General features: G+C 50.8%; 1 protein-coding gene across 11 annotated transcripts in view; it reads right to left on the minus strand.

Annotated features, from left to right (window-relative positions):
* Positions 1–14260, minus strand: part of RIMBP2 (RIMS binding protein 2) — a 129548-nt gene that overhangs the window by 115152 nt on the left and 136 nt on the right. For 4 of the 11 annotated variants that reach the window (XM_077307514.1, XM_077307511.1, XM_077307516.1 and 1 more), the window contains exon 1: positions 13694–13981. The exons of 1 other annotated variant lie outside the window; for it this stretch is intronic. The gene's annotated coding sequence lies outside the window, so the exon portion shown is untranslated. Of the gene's footprint in view, positions 1–13693; positions 13983–14260 lie in introns of those variants that run through there. 6 more of the 11 variants (XM_077307519.1, XM_077307518.1, XM_077307522.1 and 3 more) reach the window with 3 other exon arrangements.

The raw sequence follows: 14260 nt of genomic DNA on the forward strand, positions 1-14260 counted from the left end.
TCTACCTGAAGGAGTCTCCAAGCGGCTTCCAATCACCTTCCCTTCCTCTCCCCACAACAGGCACCCTGGGAGGGAGGGGGGCTGAGAGAGCTCTGAGAGAATCTCTGATGTTTTAACCCACCCAAAGCTTTTCCCTTCTCACCGGTCACAACATCCTTGGAATTTGAACCACTTTCATTCTGAGCTTGGGATGTCACAAATCCCCCAAAGGTGGTGGTGGTTAAATAAAAAACGCTGCAGTGAACCAAATGCAAAGCTCCGGGGTGCCTCTGCCCAGCAGCTGGTGGTTTACTGTTGGGCATTATGCCTCTGCTCAATTTATTAATCCCCTCCATCCATTAGGGCTGGAGGCAAGGGAAACACAGGGGCATCGCTGTCCATCTTTCTGACCCACATAGAAATGACAGCCGTGTGCGGGGTGCACAGTCCGTGTCCAGGGGGATGCAATTTCCCCCTTTGCTCTGTGGACAGATGCAGCATCACATACTCCTGGTGCTCAGAAACACACAACCATGCTATTGTACTGTGAGTATATTTATTGCCATTTCCTCCCATCTTCGGGGCAGACGAAATGCCAACAGTCGAGAAAACAGAGCGGGGGAAGAAGGGAACACATGGCCTGGGTGAAGACAGGAATGGATAGAAGCGTGTCTCCGATTCAAGCCGTCAACGGCATTTATTTGAATAAAACACTTTGATTTCAGGTGTGACGCAAAAAATCACAATGCAATTAAACTGTGTCATGAGCAGCCTCTGAACAAATGTGATTCTGCAAACTAAGGCAGCCTTTCTTGGCTTTTTAACAGTTGAGAAACCCCTGAAACTTTCTTCAGGCTTTGAGAAACCTCAGAAGTGACACAATCGTGCAGAATACGGTCGGGAAGCAGAGCTGTGGACACGCCCACTGTGACAAGCCCAAGGTTACCCAGCTGGCTGCATGTGAAGGAGCAGGGAATCAAACTCACTAGATTAGAGGTTGGCGCTCCTTAATCACTACGCCAAGCTGGCATATTCACTGAATATTCCAACCTCTGGCCTACCCTGGCTCTAGTAACGAAACCTTGAGCACAAATGTCTCCAAGGAACTGCCTTGTACGAGCAACTGTGGCAGCCAGCATTACGCCATTTATTAAAGAGCCGGGCACCCCCAAAGCAATCCCCACCTGCCCTTCCGCTCCTGGCAGCGAGAGATTGAGGCGTCACGCTTGGGCGAAATGCCAACAACACCAGCAGGTGATGAAGGACATTCTTAAGTTATTCTAATATTTTGTGCTGCTCGGCTAGCTGTAGCTTCCATCGCCTTGCGGATCAACCTGCCACCTCCGAAAGATGGATGTGCAATCCCCTAATGGAACAGGGGAGAGGAGAAGGAGGAGGAGGAGGAAGGAGGGTTATTTTTTATATCCCGCTTTCCCCACTCGAAGGAGTCTCAAAGCAGAGATCACCGGTGGCCAAGGAGAACCTGATGAGAGAACGAGATACTTAAAGTTACTCTTGGTGCGGGGAAAGCAATAATTATTGCTGGGGTCCTTTGTAAAATCAAGCTGCTTTCTAATTAAGGAGAAAACATCTGTTCCGAAACAATTAAACGTACCTGTACAAAGATGTCATGCAGGGCAGGGGTAGTCAACCTGTGGTCCTCCAGATGTCCATGGACTACAATTCCCATGAGCCCCTGCCAGCGTTTGCTGGCAGGGGCTCATGGGAATTGTAGTCCACGGACATCTGGAGGACCACAGGTTGACTACCCCTGATGTAGGGTATATGCTATTTTGGTCAACACGCTTTCTTTTTCCTGTTGTCATCGGAGCTGGATCATCTTTGGCATTTGTTCAAAGAGCATTTCCCCCCTAAACTGGGAAATGTGCAAGGTCTGGGAATGATACTGCATAAAGCTCCTGCCCTCCCAAAGCAAATGAGGTGTGTTTGTTTGTTCGTTTATTTTACATTTCAACCGATACATTTTTCATCTCCCTCCATCGCTTCTGGTCTGCAAACCCCGGGCATGAATACAGCAGGGTTACAGCCAAGGTTCTGCGGCCAAAAAGCAAAATCAACCCCGCAGCAGGGACAGCACTTCACTACAGGGCCCTCCCGGCCTTCCAGAAACGCCACAGTCTGCCACTTTGAAGCCACGGGTGACTAATCGGCCCGTCTGGCTCTCGACCCGCTGTTTGCAAAACCGAGTCCTTCTCGGCCGAAGAAGCAGCCACCTCTGAAGACATCCCAGCACCTTCCACAAAGGGTATCTCTAGACCCAGAATGTCGATCGTCACCCGGAATACCACGTCCTCGTAGAAAAGACACAAGAAGCCACCTTTCTACGCTTGCCCTTTTAATTAGAGGTTATCCTCCCTGCCCCGTAAAATCAGGGTGACTTAGTTTCATTAAAACTTAAAACAAGCAGAGCAGGCAGAGCAAATAAGTAACCCACTGAGAAAGCTAGTGGCCATCAGGCTGGTGCAAACCCCTTCAAATCTCCTCTGTCGTTTGGGGGTTGGGACCAGTGTGACTAGGGCAGGCAGCTGTGGGGCAGGAAATCCCTGGAGACGTAAGGGATGGAGCTTGGGGAGGGAGCGACCTCCGTGGGTCAGATATTGGAATATGCAAAACCTTCAGTGTGCATATTCGAGTAGAATATAAAGGGTGACCTGTAGGGGGCATCAGAGGAGAATTATATTTTGCATAGATAAATATGATTTTCAAATTCTCCAGTGTCCTGCTTTTTGAGTGCAGAGCAGTTGAGATCTCTCTCTCTCACACACACATATACACACACACACACACACACACACACACACAATCTCCTCTATTATCTCTTAGGCATCTTCATTCTAGCCAGCCCTTCCTTGCAAATGAACTCCCCGCCCTCTCTATCCCAACATGCAATGATTGAGGATATTCATACTCACTGTATCTGAGGAAGCATGCATGGACACATACTCTCATACCTTGAATAAAACTTTGCTAGTGTCACAGGTGTTACCGGACACAAACTGTATTGTCTTTTCTAATGGTACACTCTAACATCCAGGAGTGGCCAAACTGTGGCTCTCCTAATGTCCGTGGACTACAATTCCCATGAGCCCCTGCCAGCACTGTGCTCCAGAGCACAGTGCTGGCAGGGGCTCATGGGAATTGTAGTCCACGGACATCGGTTTGGCCACGCCTGCCCTAAACCAAGCAGGCTCTTTATTTTACCAGCCAAGGCTGATGAAACGGCACTTCCATCTCTCCCATCCTTCCCCCGCCTCCTCCCCCAGGAACACGGTAATTGTGTAGCCGACGTGCAAAGCACAATGGATCGTTGCGATAATTCCCCTGCAATATTTATTTGCAGCCTTGTATTATTTATACGGCAGCCTTTTATCTACCCGACGATAACGACTGATAAAAAGGGAGGCCTCAATCGGCCCTTGGAGACGCTTCACTTTCGGCGGAAAGATCTTCAGGGGACAACGGGAAATGAAGCGGCACTTGGGGGGAATTGGCAAAGGACTTGGGAACAGTCACCATGTCTCGGAGGGCCCGGCCAGGGTGTGCTGCATCCCCCTCCAACTCATCCCACACTCACTGGAGCATAGAGCTGCCACCTTTAAAGACTTGCCTCCAGAGCCAGAGGTTTAACAGGACGGCTTCCTTCATCAAGCGGAAGGGGGTGGGTCAGTGGTTGAGTGTCTGCTTGCATGAATGACAGACCCTCCAGTGGGACCTGGGGATCCCCTGGAATTATAGCTCATCTCCAGTCTGCAGACAGCAGTCCCCCTGGGGGGACATAGATGCTTTTTTCCCTCTTCCCTTGGAGCAAATGGATGTTCCAGTTCTCCTGGAGAACGCAGAAGGTAGTGTCAATCGCATTACACCCCACTGAAGTCCCTTTCCTCCCCACATTCCGTTCCCCAATCTCCAGGCGTTTCCAAACCTGGATCGGGCAGCCCTATTCCTCATCCCTCTGCAGTGGCCAGCGGGGCCCTGGTCAACTTATTGGCTTATTATTAGTTTTCAGGTCCAGCTGCTTGATGCTCCAGCTGAAAAGATCAGGCGGGAGCTGACGTGGCAGGCCTCAACCTGAGATCCCTGGAGAGCCCCTGGCCATGATGGACCATGGTTCTGATCCCGTATCAGGCTGCTTCCCATCTGTGTCCATCAGCGCATCTGTGAAGTGTCCCGCCTTCCGTTCACCCTGTGAGGTTAGAAGCACGGGAGCTCTGCCAGGGAACGGAAGATGGCAATGCTATTTAACTCATGGCTATTCTAAGCTCGGCCACACCATTGCCGGGCGGATGGAGGCTGCCAGGAAAGCTGGGGGGGGCAGGAAAGCCCACACTCGGCTCCCAGCCCACTACGAGCTGCTAATGCGCACCCACCGCTATATGTGGGAGTCGACATTTCAAGCCGCGCACCGGCAGAGACGCTGGGTCGGCAACATGGAATGTGAAGTACGACTGCCAGAAGGCACCCCTGGCTTGCAGCGGGCTCAGACCCCAGCGCAGTGAGCGATTCCGGATCAGAAAGGAGCTGTCGGCTTGCAGAGGGAGATTGGAGTTCTCCGGAGATGTCAGCTGATCTCCCTATTGCAGGGGTGGCCAAATGGTGGCTCTCCAGATATCCACGGACTACAATTCCCACGAGCCCCTGCCAACATAGCAGGGGCTCATGGGAATTGTAGTCCACGGACATCTGGAGAGCCACCATTTGGCCACCCCAGCTCTATAGGGTGGCCAACTACGCACCTCCCCCAGGCACCTGTGGGGGATAGGGGGCAGGTATCCCAGATTGGGAAACTCCTTGTAATTTCGGAGTGGCATTTTGAGAGGACAAGGACCTCAGTGGGGTACAATAGGACTGCTCTCTTTAGTCCAGAGCTGAGCTGTGATTCGGGGAGATCTCCAGGTCCCACCTGGAGGCTGGCAACCTATCAGTTCACCTTTGAAAACATTTTTTTTAAAAAAACGGCCATGCTTAAGATCACGCCACAACTCCCTGAATTTGCAGCCATTTTTAAAACGGGAACCTTTCAAAAACAGAAGACGTGAACTGAATCATCCAGAATTGGCATGCAGAACTTGGAAGGGTGAAGGGGCGGGGGAGAGTGTTTTTGCCAATTCTGTGATGGAAAAAAATTACTGGCTAAAGCCAGAATTGAACTAACAGCCTCTGCATCTCTAGGCTGCTTTCCTCCCACCTAAGCCACTGAAAAAGCTGAAAGCTAGCTCAGAAAAACATGATAAAAACATACTAGGGCCGCACATCTACGGCATTTATTGCATTTGGCTGCAATTAGCAACCATTTCGGGTTTTATCGCTTTTGTGCATTTGGTCTGCTGCTGTTGATGTCGTTTTGAAGAATTTACGCTGAGGGCACCCACTCCAGCATCAGGCAGAATTTATCCCCCGGCCTAACTCCCCTGAAGTCAAACGAGAGAAATTACAGCCGCATCTGGCTGCATCGGTCTACACTGGCTTTAATTATACATATTATCCGAAATTGCTTGGAAACAGACATGCCCATCAGAAAAGGGAGCGTCCGTCCCGTGGCCACAGTGTGCTGATGACGGGGTGGATGAGCTATTTAGCCGTAATTATTTAGAAGCCATTAGAATGATAATAATAATAGGGGGGACCCCAAATTGGCAATCCCAGCATGATTTCTACAGGCCGGATTTTATAAAGAAAAAGTCCTCTCCGGCAAGGGGCTGGAAAGAAAAATGCAAAGCATTTCCATCTTTCTCTCAAGTGAATATAATTTCTGAGTTCCGCTCACTTCATGGGTGGGTGTGTTTTGCTTCTGTCCACGTGTCCTGTACATAGGAAGGTGATGGATTTACAAAGCGGATTTGCACGGGCTCCTCCAGAACGATATTTGTATTTGTTTTTACACAAATGATGCCAATTTTATTGAATAGCATTCCAATAAAATCATAGAAGGCATTTTTTCTTCACTCTGGTTTTAGGCGAAGCAATAAAAAAGACTAAGAAATCAAGCTTTCACATGAGCTCTTTATCGGAAGAAGCCAATTTAAATGGGAAAGGGAGTGGCCAAGGATTAAAAAGTAGAAGGTCTGGGTTTTCGTACCCCCGCTTTTTGCTACCCTAAGGAGTCTCAGAGCAGTTTACCACCGCTTTCCTTTCTTCTCCCCACAACAGACACAGGTAGGTGAGATTGAGAGAGCTCTGAGAGAACTGTGACTGGCTCGAAGTCACCCGGCTGTGTGCATGTGGAGGAGGACCGGGGAAAGGTTAGAGACGACTATTCTAAAAGACAGCGATTGGCACTTGGTCATGACCAAGCGAGGATTCGAACCCAGATTACCCATGCCCTAGTATGACACACTGTACCGCACTGGCTCAATAAACTCCTATAAGGTTAAGAATGAAGACTTTTCCAAGGAGGGGATGCAGGAGAAACAGATCAATAAACTGTTGTGTGTCCATTAACCTTTTGATCCTGTTGTTTTCTTGTGTCGAACTAGGTTGGAAAAAACAGTCCCTTCGACATGCCCGTAGCCTCCAATATCGAACCTCCTGGTTGCGGGAAGCCTGGTATTTGGGGTTAGAAAGCAATCTGTGCCCTGGGGGGGGGGAGGGGAATTGAGTGGCTAAGGAAATGGTGGGATTTGTTTCCTTGGCTTGAGTTTACCACTTATCCAAAATACAGTATCGGAAATCTAAGGGAGATGAGAGTATTTACACAATGCCGGGAATACACACTGCAAAGAGCAGCACACAAGCCGTATGGGGGCTCCTTGCTGTGAAGTCACCGATATTAGGGCTGACAGCTCTGGATTGGGGAACTCCAGAATTTGGGGGGTTTGAGCCTGTAGGAGGCAGAGCTGAGGAGGAGACAGGGGTCAGAGGGCATAATGCCATAAAGGACACCAAGGATGGCCAAACTGGCTTTCCAGATGTCCAATCCATGGACGACGATTCCCACGAGCCACGATTTTATTTCTGGTTCAAGAATTCCTTCCCTCTCTGGCCACCCCACGAATAAGCATATGGTTCAAGCTGCAGGAAAGGTCTCTCGGCTGCCAGAGTTCGATGGCTGAGTGTGAAATACCCGTTCGCCACGCAACTGGAAGGTACTTTGGCCTAAGCATCAGACAGAGCCTGCCTGCCTGCCTGCCTGCCTGCCTGCCTGCCATCCTCAGCGTGACAGCGGCCCGCTCCCTCCCTCCTTTCCCTCCTCCCCACTACTTAGAGGTTATGTAACACAGCTCTGCCAGGGCATTAGCAATCACATGACAAAGATGACACAGCCCAGGAAGATTTCAAACTGTCACCCGCAAAATTTAATTAGCGGGCGGTAAACAAGAGAGACTGGGATGGGGGAGGGGGGCTGGATACATTCATAGGATCCAGCGACTGCAGGCGTCTTGAGGGTACCGATGACGTTCGTAGGGACGGCCCCTTCCCGCGTTACAATTTCTCTGAAGTGCAGAAGGGGAAGTCGGATGAAGAAGATAAAGAAGAGCTGGTTTGTTGTATGCTGCTCCAGGGTCTTCTAGTCCAACCCCCTCACAACTACCTGCCCACATACAGTGACCCCAATTTCATGCCCAAGCGATCCCTCCAACAAAAATCTCCAGAATCCAGCCTGGCCTGGAGGGAATTCACCTACCAACCCATAGTGGCAATTAGCAATTCCCTGGGTATGCAAGGAAGGGCCACAAGAGACACACACTGGCACATCCCTTCCTGCCCATCCACTCCCAGTCTGCCTAAGTTCACAGAAGCAGCATTTCAGTCAGATCTCTCTAGCCTCTGCTTAAAATCTTCCAAAGATGGAGAACCCACCACAGGGGTAGTCAACCTGTGGTCCTCCAGATGTTCATGGACTACAATTCCCATGAGCCCCTGCCAATAAATGAGCCCCTGCCAGCGCTGAGGAACTGTTCTAATTGTCAGGAACTTCTTTCGGATGTTTAGCCAAACATTCTTTTGAATTAATTTCAACCCACTGGTTCTGGTCCAACCCACTGGGGTAACAGAAAACAACTTCTATGACAGCCCTTCAAGTATAAGAGGATGGTTATCATATCATCATACTGTATGAGTAATCATACAGCATAAGACAGGGGTCTCCAATGTCTGAGCTTGTAGGCACCCTTGGAATTCTGACACAGCACAGTGGACGCAGCCACAAAATGGCGGCCTGAAAATGGCTGCCACTGGAGGCGGAGCCAGCCCCAGATTGACTGTTGCAGCTTAACTTCAAAGATGCAATGAAGATCTTTGCGGTGTGACAGCAAGCAATGTTCCTAATAATCTGTACAGCCAGTCAAACTGCCAATAGCCAATCGGAAGCCTTGCTCAACCAAAGCCCCTCCCATTTTCTAAAAACTCTCAATGGGCACCAGGGAAGGTGCTGGAGCCAGCGTGGTGCCCCTGAGCACCACGTTGGAGATCTCCTCGCTATAGTATTTGGGTTAAAAAAGGCAACAGGCATACAAGATTAAACAAAGCAAGCCGCAGTGCGATTACCCAGCGTAAAATATCCGATAAAGCATGCAGCAATGAAATTCTGCATTCCTATCCGTTGGTATTCCTGTTATTAAAGAGGACCAGCACGAGGGTACTGCTGCGTTCTCTCGGGCACCAGCTTCAGCAAAGATTTAAACCCAAGAGGGTGGTAGGTATATATACTCACTTGGGTGAGTTCAGTACAAGGGGCCGCTAAACCAATTTAACAGGATAAGAACTAAAGATAGCGGGAAAGCGACAGAGACAGAGAGAGAGAGAAAGGGGGAGAGAGAAAGAGAGGAAAATAAAGAGAGAGAAAAAGGGAGAAAGAGAGGGGAGAAAAGAGAGAGAGAACACCAACATTCAAAGTGTGGGAATAGGGAACAGATTATTTTCTATTCCCTACTGCAGCAACACACTGGAAACAAAGTAGCCCCAAGAATAAAGTTGCCTTAACACACAGCTGCAACCATTAATTGATCACTGGGGATTATATTTTACCTCTGTTGATTAATCAACCTGGTCCTGGGTTGATTAATCTATAGACGGAATCCAAAAGGCGCATTCCCAGAATGAAGGAACTCGATGCTTTTCAAAGATTACTGATGGAGGGAGACAGCAGCATTTCTTCCTCTCCATTACCCACCAAGAGAAGGATCCAGCAGACCCTTTGGTCACTCTAAGCCTTTCACCTTCACATAAAAATTATTCCTTTTTTTAAGTTCTCTGTCTCCAAGCTTTTAAAAGGGGCCTGGGCCAAACCCGGTTAGAAACCGCTTCTCCGTCACTGGGTGCCAACAGCCATCTAAGAACTTCAGAAGAGCCCTGCTGGATCATACCAGTGGCCCGTCTAGTCCCCAGAATCACAACTCATTTCCAGATTACAGAGAAAATTGATGCTTTGGAGGGTACCCAACTGAAGGCCCTCCCTTCCCCGGCCATCCCCAAAACTCCAGGAGTCCCCTTACCTAAATTTGGTAACCCTACCCACCCCTTGGTGACCGGAGGGTATGGCAGACACCTTCTGAGGCTGCCCAGGGGTATCTGGGGTTACACTGAGAAGTGGAGGAGCAAGGAAGTTGCACTCTGTGGCTGAAATCATTTTGTTTGCTGAAATACTTCAACGGCCACGCCGAAAACAGCCAGAGCCGTAGACCGTAGAGAAGAGCAATCCTTCCCAGCTTCGTCTCCCTTTATCGGCTTTTAATATAGTTGTCAAGATTTTGTTATCAGCCTCTTAGCTTCATTTCTGTTGCCTGCATACAGCATGGTTTTGAGACGCCATTTAGAAGTACGACGGGCAGCGTATATTTAGTCATTTGCGGCTCGTTTCAAACGCTCATCCTGCTCTTTTCTCAGAAGCTTCCGGCGTTCAAACTGGCCAACAACGAGGAGAAAACCGTAAAGCAATAGCTATTTACACCAAGAAACACAAAGTCTGCCAAAACAGGATGGCCAGTGGACATAGCCAAATTCAAACGCCCTCTTAAATAATTATCTATCACATTCTTAGCCTCCCCTTCCTCCAAGTTCTCCCAGCCTCATGTTATCCTCACAACAACCTTGAGAGGTTGATTGGGTAGAAAAAGCAGTCCTTTGAGGATTTGATCTTGTCGTTATAAGTTTCCTGCATTGTGTATGGGGTTGGACTAGATAACCCTGGAGGACCCTTCCAACTCTATGATTCTAGGATCCTTCACATTGTGGTCCCATGCTTTCGCCATTATATCACTCTGGCTCCCTCTGCCTTCCAGAGCCCTCCAAATGACACCAGCACAAAAGCCTCCATGACATTCTCCGAAAGGCCTTTCCCCAAAGTGGGTGACGTTACAGAGAAAGCCCCAGAGCAATCCATGGCCTTTCTCACCCGTCTGCACAAAGTGATGGAGAAGAGATATTTACTGCATGCTCCCTGTCAGCAGAGCTTGCATACGCAGAAAAAGAGAAAGAGAGCAGCACCAGGGTGCTTAAAGAATAAAATCGGGTTTTTAATATTATTATTATTATTAGATTTATAGCCCGCCACTCCCCTAAGGCTCGTGGCGGGTAACAACATGTAGGTAGGTAGGTAGGTAGGTAGGTAGGTAGGTAGGTAGGTAGGTAGGTAGGTAGGTAGGTAGGTAGGTAGGTAGGTAGATAGATAGATAGATAGATAGATAGATAGATAGATAGATAGATAGATAGATAGATAGATAGATAGATAGATAGATAGATAGATAGATAGATAGGCAGATAGATAGGCAGATAGGCAGATAGATAGGCAGATAGATAGGCAGATAGGCAGATAGGCAGGCACATCAGTGAGGACAAGCCCAGGTCAAGGTGTTTTGTGCACTCGGGGAATTTAAGAGCGCGCTGTGGAGGCCTTTGGGAGTCAACACAACCCAGCAATAATCAGAAAACAAAATGGAGGTAATTCATCAGATCGCATTGTCCTAACCAAGCACAAATCAGTCTTAATTGAAGCAAACGTGCCAAACGCATGGCAAGCATTTGGTTTTGGCTGAACAGAGGAAGGTTGGAACAGCTTTCATCCCATCCTGAGCAATCAGGGAGAACTACAGCCTGACTCTGTTCCTTCTATTAAAAAAGGTAGGAAAGGGAAGGCGAATGAAAGCCTCATTGAGACTCCTTCGGGTAGAGAAAAGTGGCATAAAGAACCAACTCGTCTTCTTCCGAAAACAAATAACGGCATTGAAAATGGTCCAGCTCAACGTTGAGAGGAGGGGACAGAACCCCTGAGACCTCGGTGGCCCTCGAGAGAAGGCTGTATACATTTGCTTGACGGCTGCCACAAAGTGGTTTCAATGGACTGTTAAATCCGTGGGTTCAGAGGCGGACATGGACACCGGTAGCAATTTGAGCCCATTATTAAGACCCCAGCATGGTAAGAGAAATACCAAATCAATCCCAGCAAGCCTCCAACTTATATACACAAGCAAACAATGGATCTACCCATCATGGCGCACGATGGGTCAGTTTGACCAGCAGAAGGGATCAAGCCATGCAACTGGTCAATTACACTGTGAGCTGTGATCCTTCTTCCGACCTCAAGTCAATTACATTGGCCAAGTACATTGTGAGCTAGATCCTTCTGCAGAGCTCAAGTCTATTACATTGGCCAATTACATTGTGAGCTGTGATCCTGCCTCAGACCTGCGATCCTGCCTCAGACCTCAGGTCAATTACATTGGCCAAGTACATTGTGAGCTAGATCCTTCTGCAGACCTCAAGTCAATTACATTGGCCAAGTACAGTGTGAGCTACGATCCTGCCTCTGCCTCTGTCCTCTATGGACACAACCCAACAGGAAAATCACCGAGAGAGACTTTTGTCAACCCACCTCGTCAGTGCGCCTAGTCTCCCAGTCGATGTACACCGGGCCCACGAGAGGAAGACCCTGTTCAGGCTTCCAATTGTGAATGCCTTTCGACTTCACTCAGGGACGATGCGCATTGACCTGGCGGGACACGAAATCCCCTAGCTTCTTACGTCTCCGTGGCCTCCTCCGACCTCTGACCTCCCTCTGTCTGTTGCCCTGCCCGCTGCTGAAGTTTAGATTGCAGAGTCAACAGGGCAGGGAGAGACTATGGGACCGCGCACGCTTTGCATGCAAAAAGCTCCTGTCCTGAGCACCTTGATTTACGGGCGCTCAGGTAGCCCTTTCCCTGACACGGAGCAACACTGCCTGTCGGAGGAGCTAATGCTGAGCTAGACGGATCTCCCCGAATTGCACCAGATCTCCAGGCATCATTTCCCCTGTCAGAAATGACAGTTTCAGACCATGGATTCTGGAATCATATCCCTCTGTGCCCCCACGGTCTGTCTTCCCCCAGATCCATCCCCAAATCTCCAGGACTCTCCCAAGCCAGAGCTGGCAACTCTGGTTGCTCCCTACAGCTGCATGCTTAATTTGGAAGGTGCAAACACACACAGGATTACACGGTAAAGGACGAAGTATTAGCAATTTATTGATGAACCGGCACGGCACATTAAAAAAAAAAATCTAACACATCGCTACCACCAATACACAATCTCTAATACACATGGGGGAGAAGAATATACAAGGAGAAGGGAAATGCACATTTACGGCACCCTAGAAGGAACAAGTCTCTGACCAAGGTGGCCCAGGCCAGCCCAAACTCATCGTATCTTGGCAGCTAAGCAGGGCCATGAAAATCACAAGGGAACTGCTTGGTCAAACCAGATGTCCACCTCTGTACAGAGGCCAAAAGCAAGTGCCAGAAGGAAAACAAGGCTTCTCCTCCTCCTCCAAGAACCAGTGCTGAGCAGGCCACTGGCTGCTCCAGAAACCAGGAGAACGGTTTCAGCTGCCACACGAGGACCATCTCTTCCATGTTTGCCAGGCCTGCTGTACACAGGCATCCCTAGAAGGCCATGACCCTACAGAGGCCTCCCGGACAGAGGGGCCAGCGAGCAAAATCCAAAATCCGGAAGCATGGCCAGTCGCCTCCCACCCAAAAACAAGCACCCTCTCCCTCCCCGGATGCTCCCGGACGTGCAGAGGAAGCAAGGAACCTTGCTGGCTCATTTCATTAACGATCTCTCCCGAGGAAGCCTAATGGCCCCGTGACTTTGCTATGATACCCTGGCGGCATTGATCCGAGAGGCCATCGGATACTGCACGGCTGAACTGTGTCAATGGGAAAGGAGGAAGGAGTGGGGGACAGGTGTGTGTGTATGTGGAGGAGAGGCGAGGAGAAGACCATACCCCAGCTGGTACGGCCACAAGTTTGCCCCATGCCCCAAAGGCATGGAGCTTGGCCCCATAAACCACCCCACTGTCCATGTCTTAAGCTTCCCCAGAGGAGGCCCGGAGCCTACGAGGGAAAGGCCACCGGATGAAAAGGGAATTCAATAAAAGTAGACCGGGGGAGGGAGGGGGGGGAGGAAGAGGGGGGTCCATCCCTAGAGCATCTGCAAGCCTTTCTGTCCATTCCGGCAACGTCCCCCTGCTCTTTTCTTTTAGGGGGGCTGGGGAGGGACCCGAAGGCTCTGGCACTCTCCGCCGCAGGCCAAGGGGGGACGACAAAGTTTGTCTGCAGGGACCCCCCGCCAGCCCCTCCGGCAGCATCCGCGAGAGGACGGCGCGCAAGGCCAAGGGTGGGTGATCCTCTCTAAGCCACTTAAGCCCCGCAGGCTATTTTTAGGGGCATGACGGGGGCGGGAGGGCGAGAGCGAGCGAGGGAGCCGCGGGCGCTTGCCTTACCTGGCAGCGGAGCGCTTCCCGGCGGGTCTCCGGCGGCCCTGGGCGGGGGAGACGGCCGGAGACTGCGGGAGGGAGGGAGGCGCGTTCAGTGCGCAAAGGCGCCGCCGCTGCCGCTGCCTCCGCCGCCTCTGCTGCTGCTGCTGCTGCCGCTGCTGCTGCTCGCGGGCCCCGGCTCCCGACGCCGCTCGGGCTGTCTGCAGGGAGGGAGGCGGGCGGAGGAGCAGGAGGAGGAGAGCAGCATCACCGGCCATGCAGCAGCCGCCCGAGCCTATGAGACACGGCAGTGCCTGGGGCGCGCGCGCGACCCCCCCCCCTACACACACACCCGCTGCACCCCGAGCCCGGCGCGCGCGCGCGCGCGCACCCAGGCACTCGCGCGTGCTCACGCGGGCGAGCGCGCTCCCCCGGGGACGCACGGGCGCCGGCCCAGCAAGATGGCTTGCTGCAAGGGGTGGGAGAGCCCAAGGACGGGACAGGACAGGAGGGCTGCTTGGGAGGTCCAACCGTAGGGCGGGCGTGCATGCATGCATGCATGCATGAATTAATGCATGCATTTCTCTCCCCCCA

The sequence above is a fragment of the Paroedura picta genome, chromosome 13, assembly GCF_049243985.1.
Source record: "Paroedura picta isolate Pp20150507F chromosome 13, Ppicta_v3.0, whole genome shotgun sequence".
Taxonomy (NCBI): Eukaryota; Metazoa; Chordata; class Lepidosauria; order Squamata; family Gekkonidae; genus Paroedura; species Paroedura picta.